General features: G+C 39.0%; 1 protein-coding gene across 1 annotated transcript in view; it reads left to right on the forward strand.

Moving 5' to 3' along the window:
* Positions 1-2519: 2519 nt before the first annotated feature.
* si:ch211-125o16.4 (neuroblast differentiation-associated protein AHNAK) overlaps positions 2520-14425 on the forward strand; it is a 48004-nt gene continuing 36098 nt past the window's right edge. Inside the window, exon 1 of the mRNA XM_043696757.1 lies at positions 2520-2696. The gene's annotated coding sequence lies outside the window, so the exon portion shown is untranslated. The remainder of the gene's footprint in view (positions 2697-14425) is intronic.

Raw genomic sequence — 14425 nt, forward strand, 5'->3', positions numbered from 1 at the left:
TGATTTCATAGGTGGCCATTTGACACCTTCATTGGTACCTTCCGTGAGCAGGCTTGAATGCCAGCACTCTCAATGACAAGCTGATAGCTAGCCCTTCTTATCCCCCTGCCCTTCATTCTGTGCATTAACACTGGGAGCATCTAATCTAGCCCGCTCCAACCAATCTTCCTGTACTATTGTACCAAACTGTGAACTGGAGTTTGTAAATGCAACTCAAGCAATATTTCTGTTGCCTTCTCATTCTTCTCTGGGCCCTGACAGCCATATTCCAAGGAGCTTTTGGAACATTGAAGTGACAGATAAGACCCTGTATTTTGTGGCATGGGTAAGCAGATGAGTGTCTTCTGAAAGAAGAAGGAATTTGTCATGCATATGGGTGAGACTTAGCCAAAAAGAGAAAAATGGTAAAAAAAAAAACCTCACAGGACTCATTCTCTTTCTTTGCCAGGTGTACCTATTGCCCATGAAATCCATCATCAGTCCTTCCAATGGAAACAAGCACATGAAAGATTGGTGTTATCCAACTTTGGGTACCTGCTTAACATAATTATTTGCATGATGCCCTGCAGGAAAGAATGGATTGTGTCAATGTTATTTGAGGGTGTGCTTGTCAGGGTCAAGTAGTGTTGCTGGTGTGTGAATTATGGCAGAGGATGCGACAGAGGTTATTGCACCAGTGTACCTGTGTGAGCAAGGAGGGTAACTGGTACATGGTGTTGTTATAGGAATGATAGGAGGAGAAGCAAGTGTACGCAGCTATGCAAGAATACCTGGAAAGGGATGAGGTGTGGGGGAATTGGAGATGGAGAATGTCAGGGGGCTGAATGCTGGGGCTTCAGGGCCATATAAAGCTAAGGAAGTAACTAATGAGATATATGAATTAAGAGACTTACTTTACAAAGCCTTGTGTAGTTATTGAACCTATCCCTGTTTCACAGCCATGTCCTGAGGGTAATGTTCTTGCTGTTCACCTGCTCTGCCACTCTGCCCCATGTAATGGACAATTTGCTGTATTGATGCATGGTGGAAACAGCATGTTCTCCTGTAGCTCATTGAATATCCCACTTTGAATGCTTGTCATTTTTTCCATCCCTCTAATTGGTGGCTTTGTTTAGTTTGTATCATTCTTGCTTCTGAGTCAAACATTTCAGGTTTACATTCCAATCCAGGTTTTCAGTAAATAATCTAAGTCACACTTGCAGCATTATGAGGTCAGAGTGAGGTAGTGGGACTGACTAGATTTTTCCACAAATGTACTGTCATGGACTTGATGAACTGAATGGCCTCCTTTTGTGTTTCTATGACCTATGTGTGATACCAAATGTGCATTGTATTTCTGGACATTACCTTTTCTTCTTACCTGATGTTCAATTAATACCTTGCTACCTGGTCAAGTGGACATCGGCAGTTATACAATACTTCTGTTTGCATCAAAAACAAATACATGAAAAGGTTAAGCCAAGCTGAGATATTTGCTGCCCAGATCAAACGTGTGCACATTTCCAGGTTTACTGATAACATTCTTGAGAGAGAATGAATCTTTGCTTCTTTTGACCAGAAATGGTAGTGTCTACACTTCCTGAAATCACCTCGAGGGGTTAAACCCAGGCCTTCTTCTGGGCTGAATAACGTATCACTAAAAACTTATACCTTCAGAATTTTCAGAGGTGTATAAGAAGAATTGTTATGAGGAAATATTCCCTTCTTCTCAGTTCACTCCTCTTCTTTTGACCATGAAGACATGATGTCCCTTGCTCAATATACATCCACCAACTCTCTGCTACTTATAAACCAAGTAGCCATTGCTTGCTTGTAAATGTGAACATTTATCAGATCATGGAAGATATTACAACCCTTTGAAACTTGATGCCTTTGTGCAAACTTCCAAAAATGAGTTCACGACCAGGAATAGCATGTTGACAGATTGTTGGATCCTATCAATTCTGAGACTTGTCAGGAAACTCAGTGGTGACCTGTACATTTTTCTTAAATTTCAAAAATATACTTTATACAGAAAAAATATCATTGTATACATTCATAGTCACACATGCAGTTCGGTTCTGTACAGTAGCATGTCAAGGAAACAAAGAACCATTGGAATTTGACTCTATCCAAACAAGCCAAAGACATCTCTTAAACATACAAAACTATATTTACATTCATTTGAGGCACTAAGATGGTCCGATAACTGAATGGACCCCCATGTAACTTCAGCAGGAAAACCTCAGACAGTGGTCTTTCCAGGTGGGCTGTAAACAATCAAGGGAGTGGTAAACATTTTTTTAAAAATACTTATTTTTGCTGGAAATTTCCAGTTAAAACAGTTCTGTGAAGTACAGTCTCAGGCAGTACGACTCCAGCACTTTTTCTAAGTTTTCCACAAGCAAAATAAAACTTTGGAAGAAACAGTTAGCTGGAATGATAAGAATAGTCCAAATTCATGACTGCGCTTTCAGAATCTGCATATCTGACAGAACCTGTGTGTTTGTGTGAGGATTCAGGCTCCTCCCGGAGGGGACTTTTAAAACACACCCACCCTATTCTCTGATAAACCTGCCCGATGACTTTTGGAAACAGCAAAAGCAGGAAGGAAGGCAGAGGGTGTTACTGCTTCAGTTCACCTACACAACAGAGAGAGAGAGAGAGAGACAGTACTGTGCTACCACTGTGGTGAACTCCTGAGACAGTCACTGCAGGTAAGAGACTGACTTGTGCCTGCTAAAATATTGTGTTTGAGCCAATGGTAATTCCACATCATAAGGGAAAACTGTGATATGTGACAGGTAAAATATTTGTTATATAATATCAGTTTTTATCCTCATTTGCTATAGTGTAGTCTTGGATGGGTTCTCTAGCATCAGACTTCCTATGTGAATTACTGAATAACTTGGCAACCAAGCCAGTCTTCATTCCTTTGTCAAGGCAAAGGTGATGGTTTAATATCCGAAAGCACACATTGACCTGTATGTTTTTGTGTCTGAATGGCAACCAACTATTTGTTAGTAATTTGGATAGAAAGGGGAAAAAAGTGTGTTTGACATCACAATTGGCACTTTGAACCCAAATGGCAATAGTAAATTTTGTGAAGTAGGAATGATTTTGCATTTCATGCTACATATATGCTAGTGTGTAGAATTGTAATCAATTTGAAAGAAGAAAAAAATTGTAAAATTGACAAGTGCAAAGTTCATAATATTTTGAAGAAAGGCATTTTAAAGCTTTTTATATCTGTATTATAGCTCTGAGATTAAAATATAACTATGAACAAGTACAGTCTGCAATAAAAACATAAAGTACTGGAAGAACTCAGCAGATCTGCCAGCATCTGTGTAGAGAGTAACAGAGTTAACATCTCTGATATTACTCCCTTCTTCTTCAAGTCATATTTGTTCTCCATTATAATGGAAAATGAAGAAATGGCAGAGGCATTGAACAGATATTTCACAGAATCACAAATGTGTTCTGACGGAGAAGAAGACCATTCAACCCATCGTGACTTCACCAGCTCATTAAGTTAGTGAATTTTGTGTCTGCCCTCATGGTAGAAATTAAGGGGCAATGGGGGAGATGGACTTAAAACAATCACCACCACCAGGAAAAAGAAGCTGGAAAAACTGTTGGATGTAAAGGCTAACAAATCCCCATGATCAGATGGCCTGCATCCTAGGGTTTTATGGAAATGCTAGCCCAGATAGTAGATTCATTGTTTATAATCTTACAAAATCTCTTAAAATCTGTAAGGTTGTCAGCAGATTGTAAAATAGCAAATGTAACACCTTTATTCCAAATGGGAAAAATGCAGGAAGCAAGAAATTATAGATTAGTTAGACTAACATCTGTTAGGAAAGGTGCTGGAATCTATTTTTAAGTTGTTAATGGCAGGTTACCTTTGAAATTCATGCTGTAATCAGGCAGAGCCAACATGGCTTTGTGAAATGGAAATTGTATTTACGATTTCTTACTCAAATGACATTCATGTGGAACCAATAGATGTGGTGTAGTTAGATTTGCAAAATGCATTGGATAAAGTACTATATTAAAGTTTGCTACACCAGACAAGAATGTATTGTGTAGGCAGTATTAGTAAAGTATGGGAGAAAGGATTGGTTAACTATCAAAAAGCAAAGAATGGACATAAATGGGTCTTTTACAAGTTGGCAAGATGTAACCAGTGGAGTATCACAGTAATTGTTGCTGGAGGCCTCAGCTATTTACAACCTATATCAATGATTTGAATGAGGAGACAAATGCGGCAGCTAAATTTGCCAGTGGCATGAAAATAGGTAGGAAAATAAGCTGTCAGGAGGGAGATTGAAAGAGTCTGCAAAGGGATATAGACAGTTTACATCAGTGGGCAAAAAATTGGCACATGGAGTATGATGCAGGGATATATGAACATGTACATTTTGGCAGAAGGTCTAGAGACAAGCAGGAGGTTGGAAGAACACAGCAAGCCAGGCAGCATCAGGAACTGCAGAAGTCAACACTGCAAAGTCTCTTCAAAGGATGCCCATTTTGTAGAGGTTCTCTGCCTCCCTCACCTGAAATGTCGACTTCTCCACCTCCTGATGCTGCCTAGCTTACTGTGTTCTTTCAGCCTCCTGCTTGTCTTCCTTGGATTATAGCATCTGCAGTTTTTTCTGTCTCTAAGGAAATCTAGAGAAGGAGTGAAGAGAGATTGCAGGAGATAAAGAACTGAGGGATTCGGTGTCGCAGTACAAGAATCAGATAAAGCTCACACACAGTTGCAGAAAGCAATTAGAACTCAAATTTTAAAATACTCATTCATTTTATATTCATCCCAGCCAGTGACACCTTCATCCCATGAATAAATAACTAAATAAAAATCATTTGGACTGAAACAAGGAGAAATTTCTTCATGTAAAGGGATAGAGAATTCAATGCTCCAGGATTGTTAAATGAAACTTGCCCTCTATTCTAGATTCCTCAACCAGTTGAAAAAAAAATCCTCTCAGCATCTACATACCTTCCAATTACTTTTTCTTCTGCACAGACCTCCAAGGTCCATGTGTGGCATGTCACCATAGGACAACCCATTAATTCCAGGACATTCAAGCTAGTGAATGTTTCCTGTGCTGCCTTCAAATGCCAATATATACTTCCTTAACAATTGCACACAATATTCCAGGTGTGGTCTTAGCAAACCGTCTACAATTGTAGTAAAACTTACTTATTTCCGAATTCCTACTCCTTTGCAATAAAGGCCAAGGTGCCACTTGTTTTCTGAATTGTTTGCTGTACTTTAATGCTAGGTTTTTGTTTCTTGCTCAAGTACATCAAAGAATGAATATGAACCTTTATAAATTTCACTCCTTTTTAAAACATTTGCTCTTCTATCCTTACGATTAAAGTGAATAAACTCAAAATTTTGCCCAATCTATCCCCTTGTTGCCCACTCTGTTAACCTGCCTATATCTCTCTGCACTCTCTTTGTGTCTTTCTCATGGTTGCATTCCCACCTAGCTTTGATTCATTGGCAAATATAGATACATTCCTCTCAACCTCTTTGTCTGATAGTGATTGTAACTAACTAAGGCCCCTACACTAATCCTTGTGGCACTCCATAGCCTGCCCAACTCTAAAATGCCCCATTTAACCCACTCTCTGCTTGCTGCCCATGAACCAATTCTCTATTCATATTAATATATCTCCCCCAGCTCTATGTTGTGTATTAACCTTTAGAATAGCACCTTTTTGAAAATTAAAATATACCACCTATATTGATTCACCTTTATCTATGCTACTTATATTTTCCAAGCACGCTACTAAATTTGTATTCATACATCCTGTTGATTTTTTTCTAATTATACTATGGTTTTCTCAGTGCAAAGATTAGTTCTGCACAATGGTTTTACAGGAAGATATTTGAATCTGGCTAAATCAGTTCTGAGATTAAAATATAAGTATAAAGAATCATGCAATTGTTTCTGTTCAATTTGATGAGAACATGAAAATATAACAAAGGAGCAGGAGAAGACCATGTTGCTCGTTAAACCTGTTCTGCCATTCGGATTCCAGCACTATCCCAATGACTGATGTCAGGCTAACTAACCTGTTGTTCCCTCTTTTCTCTCACCCTCTCTTCTTGATCATTGGTGTTGCATTTGCCAACTTCAAATCAGCTGGGACCTTTCTGAATCGATTGAACTTGGGAACATCATAGTCAATGCATCCACTGGGTATAAAGTGCTGTTGAGAAATCTAAGTTGTAAATCAGAAATATTAAAAGTGAAAGTGGCTCAGTTGCACTATATAAGTAAATCATGACTTTTTAAAAAACAAAATCTCTCTTCTCATCCATCATCTCTGACAATTAGCTCGCCCAATTTCGTCCGTTGGATGATAACATTTACTGGGTGATACTGGGTCACATAATAAATACAGCCTTAGATTCTATATGTTCTCAATTTCCAGAACAATCATAAAATAACCCCAGATGTTACAAGAAGTATTGAGTGGAACCCAAATAAAAGTTTATTGACAACAAGCAAAGGGCCAAGATTAGAAACTGAAGATGAATGTGTAGGTTTTGTAAAACACTGCACAATTTTATTTAGGGTAATTTGCAGAGCTCATTGTCAGATAGATACATGAGTTCTGATGAATGAATAGACACCTCTCTTGCCTGTGGAACTGAACCATATATTTTTATTAAACATTTTTATGGTATTGTTTAGTGGGCGGCACGGTGGCACAGTGGTTAGCACTGCTGCCTCACAGCGCCAGAGACCCGGGTTCAATTCCCGACTCAGGCGACTGACTGTGTGGAGTTTGCACATTCTCCCCGTGTATGTGTGGGTTTCCTCCGGGTGCTCCGGTTTCCTCCCACAGTCCAAAGATGTGCAGGTCAGGTGAATTGGCCATGCTAAATTGCCCGTAGTGTTAGGTAAAAAGGGGTACATGTAGGGGTATGGGTGGGTTGCGCTTCGGCGGGTCGGTGTGGACTTGTTGGGCTGAAGGGCCTGTTTCCACACTGTAAGTAATCTAATCTAATCTAATTTTTCAATCTGTAGCCTTAATAGTGACTTCAATAATATCCCCAAATGTAGCTTTTTTCTACGGTAGGTGCTACCAGTGTTCAGATACATGTACTGATACTGGAATTTGAGAGCACTCCATCAAAAATCTGAGCTAACTTTGGAATGTATAGCCAGAACCGTGTAATATTAATCTATACAAAATGTACTCAAACATTAAATTATGGATTCAGTGAGGCAATGTACACATACTTTCAGAAAACATTTGACAAGGTGTCTTGACAACCACAATTAAGAATTAGGGTGTGAGTAGGAAATAGCATTAATACAGTTAGAAAGGAGGTACATAAAGTAGGAGTAAAAAGTAGTTTCGCAGTGTTACTGGAATTGGATATATATGTTTAATGTTGTCCAAAATTTTACACAATATGAAATTTAGAACCGTGTAACTAATCCAGTGGACCATAGAAGTTGGAAGACAACAAGGTGTTGTTGGCAAGACATTGTGGATGGATTTCAATGGCAGTAATTGAGGTGAAAAAAAAGAAATTATTATACTTTTAATTAGAAAAGTCTTCATAATGTCTAGGGTATAAAAGGTAGAGATATATAGGGTAGAGGTTTTTTAGATGCTAAAAGCAACACAGAATAACAATACCATAAAAATACAAATGTTGTACTAGGTACATGGCAAGAATCATATATTGGCCTCCTCCAGTGGTTCCCAGCATTACAGATACCAGTCTTCAGCCAGTTCAATTCACTCCATGTGATATCAAGCAAAGGCTGAAGGCACTGGATGCGACAAAGGTTATGGGCCCTGGCAACATTCCAGCAATAGTATGAAGATTTGTGCTCCAGAACTTGCTACTCCCCTAACCAAGCTGTTCCAATATAGTTACAACACTGTCATCTACCCAACAATGCAGAAAATTGCCCCAACTTATGTCCTACACACAAAAATACAGAGCAAATCCAACTCTGCCAATTACTATCCCATCAGCCTACATTTGGTCCTCAGTAAAGTGATGGAAGGTGCCATCGTCAGTGCTATCCAGCAGCACCTACTCAGCTTTTGACCTCATTACAGCCTTGGTTCAAACATGGACAAAAGAGCTGAATTCCAGAGGTGAGATGAGAGTGTCAGCCCTTGACATCAAAGCCACATTTGACCGAATGTGGCTTCGGGGAGATCTAACAAAATTGGAAACAATGGGTATCAAGGGCAAATTCTCCACTGATCACTGTCATACCTGGCACATAGGAAGATGGTTGTGGTTATTGGAGGTCAGTCATCTCAGTTCCAGGACATCTATGCAAGAGTTCCTCATGGTAGTGTCCTAGATCTAACCATCTTCAACTGCTTCATCAATAACATTCCATCCATTATAAGTCAGAAGTGGGGATCATTGCACAATGTTCAACACTATTCAGGATATTGAAGCAGTACATGTTCAAGTGCAACAAGATCTGGACAATATCCAGAGTTGGGCTGACAAATGGCAAGTAACATTCATGCCACACAATGCCATGCAATGACCATTTTCAATAAGAGACAAGCTATCCACTGCCCCTTGACAATCAATGGGGTTACTGTCACTGAATTCCCCAATATCAACACCCTCAAGGTTAACATTAACTAAAAACTAGACTCACCACATAAATGTAGTAGCTACAAGAGCAGGTCAGAAGCTAGGAATATTGCGGCAAACAATTCACCTCTTGATTCCCCAAAGCCTATCCACCATCTACAAGGCACAAGTCAGGAGTGTGATGGAATACTCCCCACTTGCCTGGATGGAATCAGTTCCAACAGCACTCAAGAAGCTTGACCATTCAGGACAAAGCAACCTGCTTGATTGGCATCACATCCATGAACATCCATTCCCTCAATCCCTGACGATTAGTAGTAGCAGCAGTAGTATTATCTACAAAGTACACTGCAGGCATTCACCAAAGATCCTAAGAAGCATCTTTCAAACCCATGATCTCTTCCATCTAGAAGGACAGGAACATCATCACATGTAAGTTCCCCTCCAAGCCACTCACCATCCTGACTTGGAAATATATTCTGGATTAGTGGTGCTGGAAGAGCACAGCAGTTCAGGCAGCATCCAAGGAGCTGCCTGAACTGCTGTGCACTTCCAGCACCACTAATCCAGAATCTGGTTTCCAGCATCTGCAGTCATTGTTTTTACCTTGGAAATATATTGCCATTCCTTCACTGTCATGGGATCAAATCCTGGAATTGCCTTCCCAGGGGCATTGTGTGTGTCAACGTACAGCATGTGGATAGCAGCGGTTCAAAAAGACAGCTCACCACCACCTTCTCAAGGGCAACTAGGAACGGGCAATAAATACCGGCCAGCCAACAATGCCCATGTTCTACAACTGAATAAAAATAGAACATGAGTGATATGAAACCTTAATTATACCACAGTTGTAATGCACCGTTTTGGACTTCACACTGTGGGCAAGATGTTTATATTGCATCTTGTTTCATTTGCAATGCTCCTGAAAGAAGTACAGACACCTAGAAAGACTTGCTACAATGGTATAATGAAATGTTTAGAAAGAAAAGGTTGAAAAATGTTTCAATAAACTATTTTAATGCTGATTCAAGGCATAAGGATGGGAATTTAAGATGCAACTGCATTTGTATTCCAGCTGAGCATAAATATGCATTTCTAAAGTAAGATTTTAACAAGACCATTTTTTATCGCAAACAGTTCTTCTTTGATTAGGTTTTGGATTGCAAGTAAAACAGAACATAATGTATAATGAAACAAGAATCCAATAGACCCATTTTACATTCCCATTAATATTTAAAGCAATAACTTGCAAATACATATTTTTATTTATTCACTTATGGGATGTGGGCATCGCTGGCTGGTGCAACATTTATTGCCTTCCCCTAATTGCCCCTGAGAAGGTAGCAGTGAGCTATTTTTTTGAACCACTCCAGTACAGTGTGGGGAAGGGGTGATTGAGTTCCTTATGACCGTAAATAGACACATGAATTGGGAGCAGGAGTAGGCCATTCAGCCTATTGAGCCTGATACACCACTCAATAAGATCATGGCTGACCTGTTTGTGACCACAAATCTGTTTACCCAACTACCCGTTATAACCTTTTGCTAAAAAAAGAATTTACTATTTCTGCCTTAAATATATTCAAAGACTTTTGTTCTGCCACTTTTTCAGCAGAAATACAGACACCTAAGGACTCATTAATAGAGGCATTTGAGGTCATTACAGAATGGAACAAGAGTAGTTATAAGGAAAATATTTCATGTGACTGAAGGTTTTGGAATAATAGGGAGAAAAATCTTCTTCCAACAATTCCCAGACTTACCATAGGTCTGGAACTGGAATCCTGTTGGTGATCTGTATGACCTCTTTGAATGGTCCCTGGGCACAGCTGGTGTTCTTAGTACAATGGTTTGATCTGATATTACAGATGCTCCAATTTTGCGTAGCCTGCACTTTTGGCGAAGTGTTTGTGTTGTGTTGCACATATAGTTGGACACGAAGATAATTCCTTAACCTAATATTGAATGGAGCAGATACAACGACCATAAAATATTACTTCCAAGTGAGTCAGTTGATAAGTGGGACTAGAAAAGACGTACTGAAAAATATAAATAAAACTAATGTTAGAGGAAAAAATGCACGCAACAGCAAACATTTGAAGTAATCTACCAATTGAGGTGCTGGAATCAAAAACTTCAGTGGTTCAAAGTATAATTGAGAATTTGTTTGGGTGATTTGGAATACTAAAGAGTAAAGTTTATTTAGCTATTTAATAAAAAACAGAACTGTGGAGGCTGGAAATCTGAATCTAAAACAGAAATTTCTGGTAAAACTCAGCAGGTCTGGCAACATCTGTACAGAGAAAGCACTGTTCATGTTTCAGGTCCAGTGACCCTTCTTCATAATGTACTTTCTTTTATGTTACCTTCTAACATAGTAATCCAAATGCTGCATTGGTTCAGTCTGTTTACAAGAAAAACAGTTGTGCTCCATGTACGAACAGCTACATGAGAAATTTCAATAGCATGGATGTTAATGTTATACAGAAATCACAGGTTAAAGCCATTTAGAGATCACTCATAGGTTGGTGACATACTTGTTTTTTTAATTTTAGAGTTTTTAAAAACTTTGTTTATCCAAAGAACAATATGAGTTTCAGTGTAATTGATAGTTAATAGAACAATTGTGAAAACACTGTAAAAGGATAATTAATTTAATAATAAAGGGAGCTGTGAGTCAGTTAATTGATGTTTCTTTCTCTCCACCCTCCATCCACGCCTTAACATGGAATGTTTTTTGAGTGCATTTACTCGACAATTAGTAGCTGGACAAACACTGGTCCAACTTATTAAACTAAATCTGTGCAGGTGACAATCCTGCATATAACTCACAAACATGAGACCTTCAGACAGGGAACCAGGCACTTTGCCTTATGTTGAGCCTGAATTTCTCAATTTTAACCAAAGTAGGAATTCCTAATTATGAGGAGTACTCTGAGTACTGATTCCAAAATACCTAATTGATCACTAGTCTGCCTTGATTAAATTGATGGTTTAATGATAAGATTACAAAGAAAAGGTCAAAAAGGTTCCAATAAGCTATTTTAATACTGGTGCAAGGCATAAGGATGGAAATTCAAGATGTATTTGTATTCCAGCTGAGCAAAAATATGCATTTCTAAAATAAGATTTTAACAAGGCCATTATTTGTTGCTAACAATTCTCCTTTGATTATATTTGGATTAACGTATAGTGAAAGATGAGTCCAATAGACCCATTTTACATTCCCATTAATTTTTAAAACACTAAATTGCACCTATATATTTTTGTTCATTCATGGGATGGAGGCATTGCTGGCTGTGGCAGCATTTATTGCTTTCCTCTAATTGCCCTTGAGAAGGTAGCAGTGAGCTGCCATCTTGAACCACTCCAGTACATCAAATCTCTAGAGCCTGGTGCATTCAATAAGATTGTGGCTGACCTGTTTGTAAACGCAAATCTGTATTCTTACATACCTGTGATACCCCTTCGTTCCTTTGCTTAAAAAGAATCTATATACTTCTGCCTTAAAAATATTCAAAGACTCTTCTTCTATCACCTTTTCAGGATAAGAATTTCAAAGACTCTTGACCCTCTGAGTGAAGAAAAACTTGATTTATTCTGTAGTGACCTGTGACTCTAGATTCTTCCATTATGGGAAATATCGCTCTACATCTACCCTGTTAAAAGCCCTCAGGATATTACTTATTTCAACCAAACGACCTCTTACTTTTCTAACTCCAGTGGATACAAGGCCAGGCCCATCCAATCTTGCTTCATTTTGACCCAGTGATGGTGAAGGAACAACGATATATTTTCAAGTCTGGATGGTGAATGGCTTGGAGAGGAAACTGCAAATGTATTCTCCCATGCATCTATTGCCCTTGTCTTTCTAGTGTTAGAGGGGGATTTGGAAGGTTTGCCCTTAACAGAACCAAATGTCCTAAGATCAATATTAACAACAAAAAAAAAGATATGCAGCTTAAGGTTACTGAGGCATTTATGAATGTACACGTCTGTTTGCGTGAAACAATCAAGTGGTAAAGGACATTTATTTTCATATCCATCCTATTTTATTTTTTGTCAACAGAATGTAGTTTCCAAGTTAGAAAAATATTAAAGCAATTCTTTTGCTAATGTTATAATGTGTTTTTCTAGGGTTTGAGAGCATAGAGGCATAGTTGTTCCAACCTTGAGTTGTACATCAAGGTCAAATTGATGACACAAGGGTTTGTTTTTCCAAATCGATATTAACAATCCAAAGCAAAATGATTTTAGGCAATTTCAATCCTTTATGAGGAGGCAGAGTATAGAATAATTGGAATTTGTACTAATTAGTATTGAGTGTTTTGATTGGGTGGCTAATACAGTGTTAGAGTAGGAGGATATAATTATGAAGTAGGTTTATTCCCAGGTTTCTATCCCTACAATCTAGTTAATACTTTGTGTCCATCGCCACATCTGAACTGAGTCACTTTAATGATATTGAGATGAGTTTCTGACCCTATGTCCTGTCTATCATTGAGACCATTTACTTCTTTCCACCTCTGTAACGTTGCTCAATTTCACCGTTGTCTTAACACGTTCTGAAAACCCCTCAAGCCTTTAATATCTTTAGATTTGACTATTCTAATATATAGCCTCGGATTTTGTGTTTTTCTGTGTGACCTCTGAGCTCTGTGTTTGGCAGCAACTACTGAAACCAGAACTCAGTGCTGGGAATAACTTAACCCTCTCAACCCCCATCAGTGTGTACAGACCCTCAAAGTATCTGTGCAGCCACACAGAGGGAGCATTGTGTACCAGTCACCCTCTTATCTATGAACTTGGAATATTGCAAAATTCTGCTGTCTGCATTCTGACTTGTACTAACTGCAATTCACTTGCCCTGTGCCCACTCATTTACATTAGCGCCAGGTCTGAAAATGATTTGATTTTAAAATGATCAGTTGTGTGTTCAAACCTTTCCATAGATTGGTCTCTCCCTGTCCCTGTAGCTTTTTCAAGCCTTATAACTCTTCTTCACGTCTGTGCTCAAATTCTGGCTTATTGCACATCTCAGTTTCGAATTGCTTGGAGAGAAGACCAGGAAATCTCCTTCCCTTTTCTGTAGGCCTTCTGTTTCTTCAATGGAACACAATTGCACTGAAAACTGAGAAGTTGGTGTTGACATTACCTCCTGCCTGGAAAGATCCTAAGCCACAATGGTGACCTTGAGAGCAACTGGCTGTGCGGTCCTTGCCCTCCTTTATGACCACAGGAAGAGTCAGTTTTAATGATCTGTATCAGTATCTGTGATCATCTCCTTGGTGAATTGTAGCTATCTCAAATTCCGTTGACTAAGGCTGAATTGACAGACGTGGGTCTGGCTGTTTGTTGAGGGCCTTCTTTTTTCATCTGCATATAAGTTCCCCCCTGCTTCTGCCAGTGCTCCATTCTGTGGCCTTTAAGAGATTTATAAATGATATTGAACCCATTACAAAAGTCCATTCTCTTTTGAATCTAATAATTTGTGACAATTCTTCAAACAACGCGGTTGACAGTATTCCATGAACTTCACAACAACTAAAGAAAGTCAAAAGTTTCATTCTGATGCATCTAAACAGCATTATGGTTGGGGGGAGGGGGGCTGGGCAGGGGTGGGAGGGGAAGTTACTCATGCTTCTGATTCTATGCTCAGCTATGAATGGTCAAAAGCAGACTTTCAAAGGACCTGTGAGATGCCAAATGACAGGTTCAGTACCATGTTAGTGCTAGATGCTGACTGATCTCACAATTAGGACCTGACGACGAGCATCCTCCCCAAGTCCCGAACCAGCCTGACCGTTCATTGCCAATATTAACCGTCTTCACTCA

This window comes from Chiloscyllium plagiosum, chromosome 9 (assembly GCF_004010195.1).
Source record: "Chiloscyllium plagiosum isolate BGI_BamShark_2017 chromosome 9, ASM401019v2, whole genome shotgun sequence".
Lineage (NCBI taxonomy): Eukaryota > Metazoa > Chordata > Chondrichthyes > Orectolobiformes > Hemiscylliidae > Chiloscyllium > Chiloscyllium plagiosum.